Consider the following 11,675-nt stretch of genomic DNA (forward strand, 5'->3'; position numbering starts at 1 on the left):
TCAACCTTTCTCTGGTAAAGGTTGGTTGTTGTTACTCTTTTGTTTTGCATAAGGATGACAACATAATGGTATTTCGATATCAATTCTCCCCGGAAGAAGAAGATGCGATCATATTGGAGAAGTGGATGCGAAATTGAGGTAACAATCTTGTTAGTTAATTGTTTTCCTAAGAAAAGCCTAATTTTATTGCTTATATCTTTTTGCTTTTGCTTAACAAAATTTTGGTACAATTGATGTTTTATTCCATTATGTGTGTATGGATGTGTGTGTGATTCAATTGGTTTCCGGTTAAGAAAAACTATTGTTATTTTTCTTTGTTGTGTGGTATCAATTGTTTAGGCTTACAAAATTTTTGGTGCAATTGCAGTGCTTTAATGTTTATGTTGTTTCAATTGCTTCCGGTTGAGGTGAATAATTATGCAAGTTGATTTGTTTTGGTTTGTATGAATTATTTATGGCTTGACAAAAGAATATGTTTAGGGGATGAATTGTTTAGTCCAATTCGATTCCGGATAAGAGAAACTAAGTTCATTCTGATCTTTGTTAGACTTATCAAAGTGGAGGTTTCGGTTATTCAAGTCTAATCGAATGCCTTAACAAGAAATTCTAGTTAACTAACCTAGTATTTGGCTTGTTTAAAACTTAAAGGTCTAAGTTATATGGATAATTAGAACCTGATGAGAAAAATAGAGTTATCTTTATTTTGGTCTTATCGAATGAAGCGATTGTATTTATACAATCGGTTTAGCAAAGGAACTAATGTGATTAGTTGATTTTTGGTTTGCTAAACTAGTTGGGAAAATTGCTTCGGGCAATTATTTCCATGATAACATATCAAAACATAATTACTTTGTAGTTTCGATTTTGATATTGGCTATCAAAAATGATGTTTGGAACCCTCGTCTTGAATCAACAGGTTGCAAGTCTGTTTTGAGATTTGTAAGATCCTTTTCGTGTTGTCCTTTATTTTTTTGTTTCTTTGTCATTTTGTGACAAAAAGGGGGAGAAATATATGGAGTAAACAAGTGATGCTGGTGTCAATTCTATATTGATTGGTGCCGCTAGGGAAGAAGGACATTTGTGCTTGAACGTTTATCTAACGAAAGAGGAAAAACATAGACTAAGGGGGAGTAAAATATCATATGATTTGGTATAACAAAGACGTGAGGATTGAAAATATACATATCTCACCTTTAGGGTGAGTATGAGCTTTGTTATTATAATGTCAACAACGGCATTTTTAAGGATTGAATGTATACAGGTTATGTGTTGTTGAATTCGGGAATCAAGCGTATGTGTAATGAATTCTTGTAATTTGTTTATCCATATGATATAAGAGTTTTGTCACTAAAATTGACAAAGGGGGAGATTGTTAGAGCATAGCTCAGTTGAACCCACCAAGCGTTGGTATGTCAAGTTTGGTTGTCATTTAAGAGTCGCTTGATTAAATGTACTAGAGTCAACTTCGTATAAGTTAGCTTGAAAGTATGAAAGAGGACTTACAAAGTAAGGATGTCGACACACTTTGAACACGTGCATTAATGAGTATCTTTTATTGTTCAAAGAAATTCCTTAACAGCTAAAAGGAAGAAAATCCCAGGATCGAAATTAAATAAGTTAAGAATCTTTTAATTAAGATTTTTTAATTATATATATGGAAAAGAAGAATTAGTAATGTGCATTTACTAGTTAAAGATTTTCCAAGGAGATTTTCGATCAATATTTTGGACAGAGCATTCTCAGGAATTATGAAAACCGAATTTGGAAATTATTATTGAATATCTTGAGAATATTTTCGATTTTGGAAATTCCTTGGTGGGAGATCAACAGAAGAATACATATCAAGCAAATATTGTCACTGATTGTTATTTCCTACAACATCACGCACTCCATACATAAAGGTGACCAAAAAATCCAAGTTATTATCATGAGTGTGTACAATAGCATGTATTGTATCAAAGGTAGTGTGCATTATTTCAACATCAATTCCTTGTTTCCAGGCAAGAGCAATACCACAAGAAAGGCCCAAAGAAGGATCAAACCAATAATTAGGGTATTTAGTTCTAGAAAGATATGGTCGCATATTATTGGGATGAGCTTTGGTTTCGCACAAGAAAAAATATCTGGATCATTATTGGTTAAATAGAAACTAAGATAGTCTCTAGTATGAGGGTTTCCTATACCTTGGCAGTTCCAAGACAGAATTTTCATGTTGTAAATAATGAAAAAGATAGATAAAAAGGTATAGGAAACCCTGTTGCCATGCATCAGTTTTGTTCTGTGCATTAAGGGCATGTGCTGCAGCAATGTCCCAAACATTATTTTCTTCAACGGTAGCAGTATCATCTTGAACAGAAGATGTTTCTCCAACAATAATAATATCTCTATCAAACTCAGCATCTTCAAGTTGATTCTCAGGAGTTATAACCAAGGTTGGGGGTCGACGATATCGCTTCTTCGTACCACTCGTACTAGCACCATCACTTGTCAGTGTAGAATATGGCCTTACGGAAGAGGAAAGATGAGACTGATCATGATAGGATGATGAAGTTGCAGTATCAGAATCAGTAGCCGAGAAGATGGATAGGCGCATTCCATCAAAAGGCCTCAGCTGTTCTAGAGCAATTGGTTGACGCAGTCTGTTTCTCCGTTGAGTACCATGTTGTAAAAAGAGTTGAGCTTCTTGCTGAGGATTTCGTTGAGGAGGTAAAACCGGCTCAGCAAAACCAAATCCTCTTACAGTCTCTTCCATTTCACGTCTTCGATTAGTCATATCAGCACAGTCATTTTCTTCATGATTAGGTACCTTACACTCAGAGCAAAGTCTGTAAGGCTGTTTTTCATAAAAGAAACCAATCCACCTAGTGACACCAGCAGCATTAGCGGCAGTAATACCAGTTATAAGAGGAGTGTTGACATTAATAAGAATTAAAGCTCTATATTTTGAGGAAGTAGGAGGACTAATGATAGACGCATTTATGTGTCTAATATAGCTCATTTGTATATATTGTTAGTACTCGATATTGTACTTATTTGGTTATTTTATGTATTTGTAGGTGTTTTTGGAAAATAATCTCTTGCGGCGAATTTGGCTAAAAATGTGGCATTTGGACCTCCGTTGATAACGTACCGGAAGCGCCTCAGAAGTGTACCGGAAGTATCCCAGAAATACTCCGGAGGAACCCCGAAAAAATGCGGAAAATGCCCCAGAGGACACTTGCTATACGGACCCTTGATTTTGGATAAGGGGTAACCTAATTACTAAGGGGTGACCCATTTCCAGGCATCTGCTAAAGGGAGACCAGCCACAGATAAGGGGAGGTCAACTTCTCAAATTCAAAAGAAAATTTTGGCGGGAAAAAAGGCAGCAGCGTCAACAGTTTTGGATCAAGGATTTGAGCGACCTAGCATGCGATTCAATGGGCAAATTTGGTACCCACGGACTCTACAAGACATAAGGGACCTTTTAGAAGCGATTAGACCCATCTAATTGGGCTGGATAAGTCAGAAAATCCACACAAAGTCAAGACAGTGCACACGGTCCCTGTTTAGGGTTTTGAATTGGTTTGAAAGATTTGGGAGAGATTCTTGCGTAGGATATACTTCAAAACAGTTGATTTCAAGTCAGAGAAGATTTTGGGAGCAATAGAATAGCTCACAGACGCATACAAAGATCGACAGATGGAATTATTGTTCAAACTGCACGTGAAGAATAAGAGATTTATTCTCGAATTTGATCGAGTTTCTAGGGAATCTGAAGGCTATATAAGTGTTGGTTTACATCAAAGAAAGGTTAGAAACCTTTAGGAGAGAGTTAGGAGGAGTTTAGAGACGAGTAGAGGAAGTTACAGAGAATTGGTGCTGCTGCTGCTGCTGCCATTGAAGAACCTGAAGAACACGAAGAACAGACTCGCAGAGTCCGTCGTTCTTCAGCAGTCTTATTTCAAAACGAACTGTCGTTGTTTTACAGCAGTTAGTGCTACTATCGTTGTTTTTAAGACCCTTCCACTTTGTAACAGTGACGCTGTAACATTTATACAGCGTTGCAAACTTCTTTTTACACCATTTTCATCAATAAAAACACATTATTAAGCCATGAATACATCTTATGATCATGTTTTTGGGATGAGGAGCTAAACCCAATCCAAGGGGTGACAGAGGAAGCCATTCTCACAATAATTATGTGGTAATCTCTATTTTATTAATTTATGCAATATTTTTATATGATTAATTGCATTGATAAAAATGATTTAAATGGTTTTTATTAATCAACTGTGTTTTCTCTTGATAATGCATGCTTAGTTTTAGACTCTTGATGCATTATACTTGTGATTAACATTTGATATTTTGGAAAATCTGCTCTTGGCAATTTTTAGAATCAACCCAATTATTTAAATTGCATAGTAAAAAAATATTAGATCACATAAGTATTGTTGATTGGTGGAATCTTAACCCCTATTTCTCCATAAAATTTTACTTCAGTTTGCTATTTTTCCTAAATTTTATTTAAATCTAGAAATTTTGTTACCTTCACAAGTCTGAAAAGACCCCTTTTTACCACTACTACTACAATCACTTTTTGAAAAACATCAACTAACACCATCAGGCTCAACCACTCTAACTTCTCCAACGATATTACCAAGCATTCTCAAAATATCAGCAAAAGTGAATTCAGGTAAGAGGTACTTATATTCTAGACAGTATGGAGAAACCGAGAAATCTAAGAGATGATAGTCTATTGTTCAATTCCAATCTTTTAAGACTATCAAATAACCATCAAAATTCCAAGCCCCACCAAACAAAATAGCTTCTTTATCATCATTAACTTGAAATTTGATAACAAAAACATTAGGTTCCAAACTACGCACCTGAACCAACCATTGATTGTGCCTCCTCAGATGAGGCCAAATGAATCTGGCAGCTCATTCAGCATCTTGCCACCAGGGGCATAAATTTTACCAGCAAGACAATATCTCCAATCTCGAACTCCATTTAGGATTGCAGTATTCGAGTGCATAACAACCCTTCTTCGAATAGGTTCTTCACTGATTGAAACTTCCTCCATCTGTTCAGAAATGTTATTCACTGATGCTCTAGCCATAAGGGTGAAGAAATGTAAGATGTTGTAATAACAGAGAAGGATATAAAGAAACTGAAATTGTTTGAGGTAGTATTTATAAGGAAAATTTGTATGATGTGTCAAATTCTTAGTTAGATAAGTATGGTTGAAAGGTTAAAAAAAAAATCAGAACACAAATACATTTTTGTAGACACCAAAGCTCCTGACCAAGTAAAGATAACAGCAAGAACACTTTTCCCTAAAAGTGAAGCAGGAGAATCATTATAATAACCCCAGATTAGATAAGATTGAGAGAAACCGATAAGGATGAAAATCAGATGCACCACTGCAATAAAAAGCCAACTTTGATTATGCCAACTTGGAAACTGCCAACTATGATTATACCTCAAGATGTGATGGGACATTACTGCAACACCAGTGCGTGGCAACAAGCAGGGAGGAGATTAAGCTGCCATTAAAAGGAAAACAAACCAATTAGAACCAGAGATTGACAAATATAAAGGGGAAAATGAAAAATTGAAAATTAGGGCAAAATAAAAAAAGAAGAGACATATAAAAACATCAGAGTTGGACCAAAAATCAATCTACAAAGGATAAAGGCAGAGGATTAAAACAATGGGTTGAAAGAAAAAGATCAGATCGAATCAAAAAAGGGATTCAAAATCAAGAGTTGACTATGGTTGACTTAGGGTTGACAATCTTGACCATATCGTCTTGACTATCTCCTTTTAAGAGGATGAATAGCTAAAAGAGGAGAACTAAGAACATTTGCCTTCACAAGTACCGATTGGATACGAACTTTACAAGATTTAGATAACCATATAAGTGCTTCAAAAAAAAAAAAAGTTAACCATATGAAAAATTCATGAACAAAATGAGGAAACAAATACTCAACACATGTGGAAAAAATTCTTGATTACAATTTGATACGAACATTTGAAATAACATCTTACAGACTACTAGTTAACCCCATTTCAACAGATCATTGCTACTTCTATTTGCCCAACCCTCAAATCTGTACAGAGTCGGGAGAAAGTGGTTTACCTGCAGTCCTTCAGATGATAAAATGCATCTAAACTTGTGGTAAGAAACATTAAGTACGTATCTACCTTCCAAGACACGGTATAAAGACATCATGTACAGAACCAAAACCTTAGCAACGTAACAGTATCAGTTCATTTAAAAATTAGATAACACAGTATCAGTTCATTCAAGATTTAGATAACCATATACGAACATCTGAAGTGCTTTTTAAGAATCCTGGAAATATGATTACGAAGTACAACTTCGTCATTTGCCACACTCGAACCAACCTAATAAGGATGCTAATAACTAATAAGTAATAAATACACAATGGAAGATTCTCAATACAGGATCAGCACCTTCTCTACTCTGAACCAACAAGGTTGACCTCGCCATGTGTAAGTATTGTCCATCATATCATCTAGAACAAGAAAATATGCCTGCAGCTGCAAGTATCAATCAATAAAAGAGTTAATATTCCTAGCTCTACCATACTCAGACGAAGCAATAAATGTGATATTAGTGTAACAATGAAGTGTTTGTCGTAGGAGGTGTCTGCAAACTATACCCGTTCAATGCATCAGCCAAGCGCGGACGCGAGAAAAATTTCATCCTTAGACAAATCCTTCTTTCAACAACTTGTAGCTATCAATCATAGAGAGCCACAATTCAGCTTCCCTGGAAAAATATGTTTCAGCCAATCTCATTAAGAAGCTTACTAAAGTAAGATTGAACGTCAGATTTAACTCAAACCAAATATGATTCAAGAGTTTTATGACTACAGGTACATTGTAGTTCAGCATCTGAAATAAAAATAAAAGAAGATCAAAACCCCACACGACAAAATGAGAAACAATGAGAATATGCCCCTATAGTACTACTACACATCAAACCCCAAGATTCCCACTCTCATAAACACTAAAGAAAAAGAAGCAAATATCATGTGATGATTCGGGTCAATTATATAAGCATGCAATCATCGAGGCATTCGAAGGATAACTGCACTAGGATATATGACTCCATCTTTTCCTTTGTGGCCCTCCATCCGACTTCCAGGATGCCCATCTAAAATCACTCCATCTTTTTAATTTCAAGTTGCAACAATCCTGCGAGTGCAAGTGGTGCAAGTTCTATATACAAGCTGAAGTTCAATGCCGGAGTTCACCAACCATTGAAAATATCTAAGTTCCACTTTATAAAGAGACTATGACTAGATGCTAAAAGCAGCCATCATCAGTATAAAGAATCAACTATCTTAAAAGTCACACAGATCCAGTGTCAACCATTTCGAGGGAAACTATCATCATTATAAAATAACCAATGACTTATAGTCCAAAAAAGTGCAGTGGAAAAACGAGAACAACTCCTTAAGTTATTCAGATACAAGCGTAAAAATACTCCACAAATCCAGTGGAAGCACTAGCATACTCCGTGCATTTGAAGTACGATATAGACAGATTAATCTCATAATTTAACAACATTGGCCCATAGATCAAAACCCTAGTTTCATTATTTGCAATAAATGTACTGAATTTCCAGGTTCTAACCACAAAACAAAAAGAAAAACAGATGAACTTGAGCTAAAGAAACTCAAGTACTTCCTCTGCATCAATGCAATCCCAATTCTACCAGTATTTTAGAGTGTCCTAGAAAGCATGTGCGAATTAAGTTCCATGATACCAGAGCTTTACAAATCAGAGTTGTAGCGCTGAGATATCAGTTTCCAGCTCTGACAAGCATCATTTTATTTTCCCTGTCATAGGATGGCAAGTCAACCAACGATAGACTCTAAGTCTACCAAACCAGACAATATGTAAGATATTTAACCTAAAATGGTGTTAAGTTCATAGCATCTGTAAAATAAAATTTCCGAAGAGAGTTTACTAGTAAACTGTTAATATTTCAGCCTGACAGACCATCAGTATGCAACTCCTACAAACTGCATATTAACTATGCAATACAGCGATAACAAGAATCTATATCAGTCCGAGGCTGCTGAGCTTTCCATTCGTTATCTGATTCACAAAATCAGCCTGAAATTAGAGTCCGAAACTAGTGTTTGTCGTTTGATCCAGATCGACAATTTGTCAAGGTTCGTAAGATTTTAAATTTATCATTCTAACTCTAAGTGTAATCTGCAAAACTAAAACTAGACAAAATATGCATATGTAGGCTTTAAGAGCCGATTGGTAAGTCCCCTGCTCCTGCTCAAACGTCATGTGGTGGTATACTCTTGAAACACACTGAACATTCCCTACAATTTGGTGTGTAGCAGCTTAGGCTTCAATACTAAGACAGCCGAATAAATGATCTAATCTTTAACACTGACTGGCCACAGGTCACTTGAGAGTTGAGACCAAAAACTATTTCATCACAATAATTTACAAGTAATAGTTTAGAATCTAATTAAAATCCAAATAGTATACAATTGAAAAGGGGGACGAAAATGACACCAATAGAAGGTCAAACAGAGTACTTAGAAGCTTCTAACACTGTTGTGTGCGTATAAATAGCTCCAAGTGTGTATCAGATAGATTTTTCTTGCAATTTCTTTATACTATACACGTTTTTCTTTAAAAAGCAGGGTGGCACCCTAAAGCATTTGCTTTCAATTTGTCTTCAGTGGTAACTTTTTCCCATTGGGAAGTGTCTTTCTTATCCTGTATTTAAATGACCTAAGCTTCTATGAATAACCACTTGCTACTTGTCGTGCAGATACTAGAGACTAGAGGTCTAGGACGGAGACGCTGAATAGAGCTTATCAACCTTAAATTGGGTAATTAGCAGCAGCATATTATAACATCATCAGGTATATGAAAAAGGGAATAAGTATAATAAACAATTGAATGATCGAAATCAAAACAAAGGAAAAGTCAAAACACATCCATTTTGTATTTGATACTAAGCTTCATCAAAGGCTTACTTCTGAAACAAGCAGACGCAAAAGACTTGTGCATTCCTTGTAGTATACTGAAAATATGCATTAACGAATGGTTTTCCAGAGCTTATGCACATGTATTGCATTGCAGGCCCATGTGATGGCCAACATAAAGAGTCAGCTGCAGGTTGAGTAAGCATCAGCTTCAAATCAAGCAGGGCTCATCGACTGGACATCAGGGTGATTTGTCTCAAGTTTCACTGGCTTAGTATCGTTCTTGCAAAGACAGTTCAAGATAGATAACAAAATTCAGTGCAACCTTACAAACTTTCTCAAGGTTCGAGTTAAGATCTAGCCATTTACATTTTCCAACCCTTCCCGTCCTAGTATTCCGTTTGCTTAAAGAAAAAAATCATTTGAATCGAACTAAACCATCTAAATTTTAATGCACCAAAGACAAGTGAAGTAAATTCCATACTCAAGTTATTCTTCTCGAACAACATACTCCCCTGTATCTACATAAGTAAAGCAATTTCAGCTCCAATTCAGTACAATCACAAATTTAATCCCTAACAAATAAGAAGCCAATTTTACGATAAAAGCACCAAAAATCAAAACCCAGTTCTAAATTCAATCAATACTGACTAACATTTAGGTCTAGAGATCTAACTTTTACAAAATCCCTAACTTTTGCCGTAATCTTCCCCCCAATTTCATATCACAGGATAACTATCAATTCTCTCAGAAGAAAAAGAGAACTCATAAGAAGTTACCTCATCAAAGAAGAAGGCAAAGCATGAAATTAGCATCAGTGGAATCAACTCTGGACCATCTTCTTCATCGTCATTCATATTTTGGGTCAAATGGATCGACATGAGCAACAGAAAACTTAAACCTAGATAAACCTATTCGAGTTTAAACTAGGGACTTGTCTTGATGGCTTATTATTATTTTTTTATGGCACAATCAAGAATGTAGTTTCATTGAACAAGTACCCATCAAGCCATAAATAAAGATCTAAGTGAAAAAGTACCCATCAAACAAGCCATAAATGAAGCTTTAAGTGAAAAAGTATCCATCAAAGCACAGGTGATCCAATGGTGTCACTCAATAGAGAAACGATAGCTTGCCCCTTTAGTGTGTATGAAAGACCACAATACTAACTATTTATTAGCAAAGCCGTTTCCCAGCTCACACTCCTGCAACATCTTTTCCTCCAAACTCCTTCATGGTGTCCCTCAATATAGAAACCAAAGCTTGAGCCGTTAGTGTGTACGATAGACCACAATGCCTATTTATGAGCATAGCCATTTCCCACAACTTACACTCCTGCTCCAGTTTTCCGTCCAATCTCCTATGCTTCTTCCACTTTTTTTTTAAAGCAGTTGTCTTTCCCATTATTGTCCATTTTTTGATACTTAGTGAAATTGCGAATTGCCACCGTAGGTATCTTTTCCTTATTCGCCTTTTCTTTCTTCAGCTTTGGAGTCGCCACTCCGTTCTCTGATAACATGCGAATGGCATCTGCTTCTTTATCACTGAATTGATCAGCATATGATGAAGGTATACTTGTAACCTTTCTTTGCCTTAATATCAGATACCCAGTCCTCGACATCTTTCGGGACATTTTTCGGGACATAAGCATCTTGCTCGATGATTTCCAAAACAAAACATTCTATCTCGAGTAATCTTCTAATTGCGCTGCTTCGTTCCCGCTGGAGGAGGAAGACATGCAACTTGTGTGTGCGGTATTCATCGGCAAGTTTTATACTAACAGGGGTTAGTCCTCGGGTGATTTCTGGGGAGTTGAGTGTATTTTAAATCTCAGGAATTTTGAGAGAGTTTGAGAGAGTGTAGGGAGTTTGAGAGAGTTCGGGGGAGTGTAGGGAGTTTGGGGGAGTGTAGGGAGTTTGGGGGAGTGTATTAGAGGGAGTTTGGGAGAGTTTGAGAGATTCCACTCCTAACTCATTCTCTTTTAAAAAATAATAAACCCTCATTTGCAAATAACATTGATCTTTAATCAAAAAAAAAATAAAATAAATGAAAATGATCATAACTCTGTATCAATAGTATGTTATTTTGTGCAACGAGATAATTTATTTCCCCTTCAATTTAACGGTCTCCATACAATTCTAACTCCCTTTTTCTGAAATTAGGTTATTTGGGGTGGTTAAGGGAATAGTGGTTGGTTATAGGTGGTGATGGTGGTGGTGAGAAAATAGTTTTGACGGTGGTTGCAGAAGTGGTAATGTAATTCAACTCAGGGAAGCGCTAATTGTGAGACTTCTACATTTTTTTTTTGCTGGTGCATCTTACGGGATATGTAGTTCTAAACAAATTTATATATATCCACACGTTTTCATAGACTCTAGATCACTATCCTAATATTTTCATAGAAATGTTTCACCGTATCATAATGGCCATCATCTGATAATCATTTCATCATGTTGGGAACAACATTTTTGTTGCTGAGATTTGAGAAATCCGTATGATTTGAAAAGAAAGATTTTGAACCAAATTTGGTTGTGAGACCAAAATACACTAAAATCTCTACTCTTTTGAGAGATTTGTTGTGAGACCAAAATACACTAAAAACTCCTTCAAACTCCCCAAAGAAACCAACTCCCTAATATTGTAGGGTTTTATGACTAACAGAGAGTTCAAGAGCTTTTTTTAAACTCCCCAGCGACTAAC

At 36.0% G+C, this 11,675-nt stretch overlaps 1 long non-coding RNA gene across 2 annotated transcripts; it reads right to left on the reverse strand.

Annotated features, from left to right (window-relative positions):
- Positions 1-6,218: 6,218 nt before the first annotated feature.
- On the reverse strand, positions 6,219-10,749 carry LOC113314423. 2 transcript variants are annotated; one of them, XR_003342404.1, is made up of 4 exons: positions 9,755-10,749; positions 9,027-9,496; positions 6,672-6,781; positions 6,219-6,549 (listed from the first exon to the last, which is right to left on the reverse strand). It is a non-coding gene; the product is annotated as an uncharacterized LOC113314423 (long non-coding RNA). The 2 variants fall into 2 exon arrangements; XR_003342400.1 differs by having other exon boundaries at positions 9,027-10,749.
- Between the last annotated feature and the right edge of the window lie 926 nt (positions 10,750-11,675).

Source organism: Papaver somniferum, chromosome 1 (genome assembly GCF_003573695.1).
Source record: "Papaver somniferum cultivar HN1 chromosome 1, ASM357369v1, whole genome shotgun sequence".
In the NCBI taxonomy this organism is placed as follows: domain Eukaryota; kingdom Viridiplantae; phylum Streptophyta; class Magnoliopsida; order Ranunculales; family Papaveraceae; genus Papaver; species Papaver somniferum.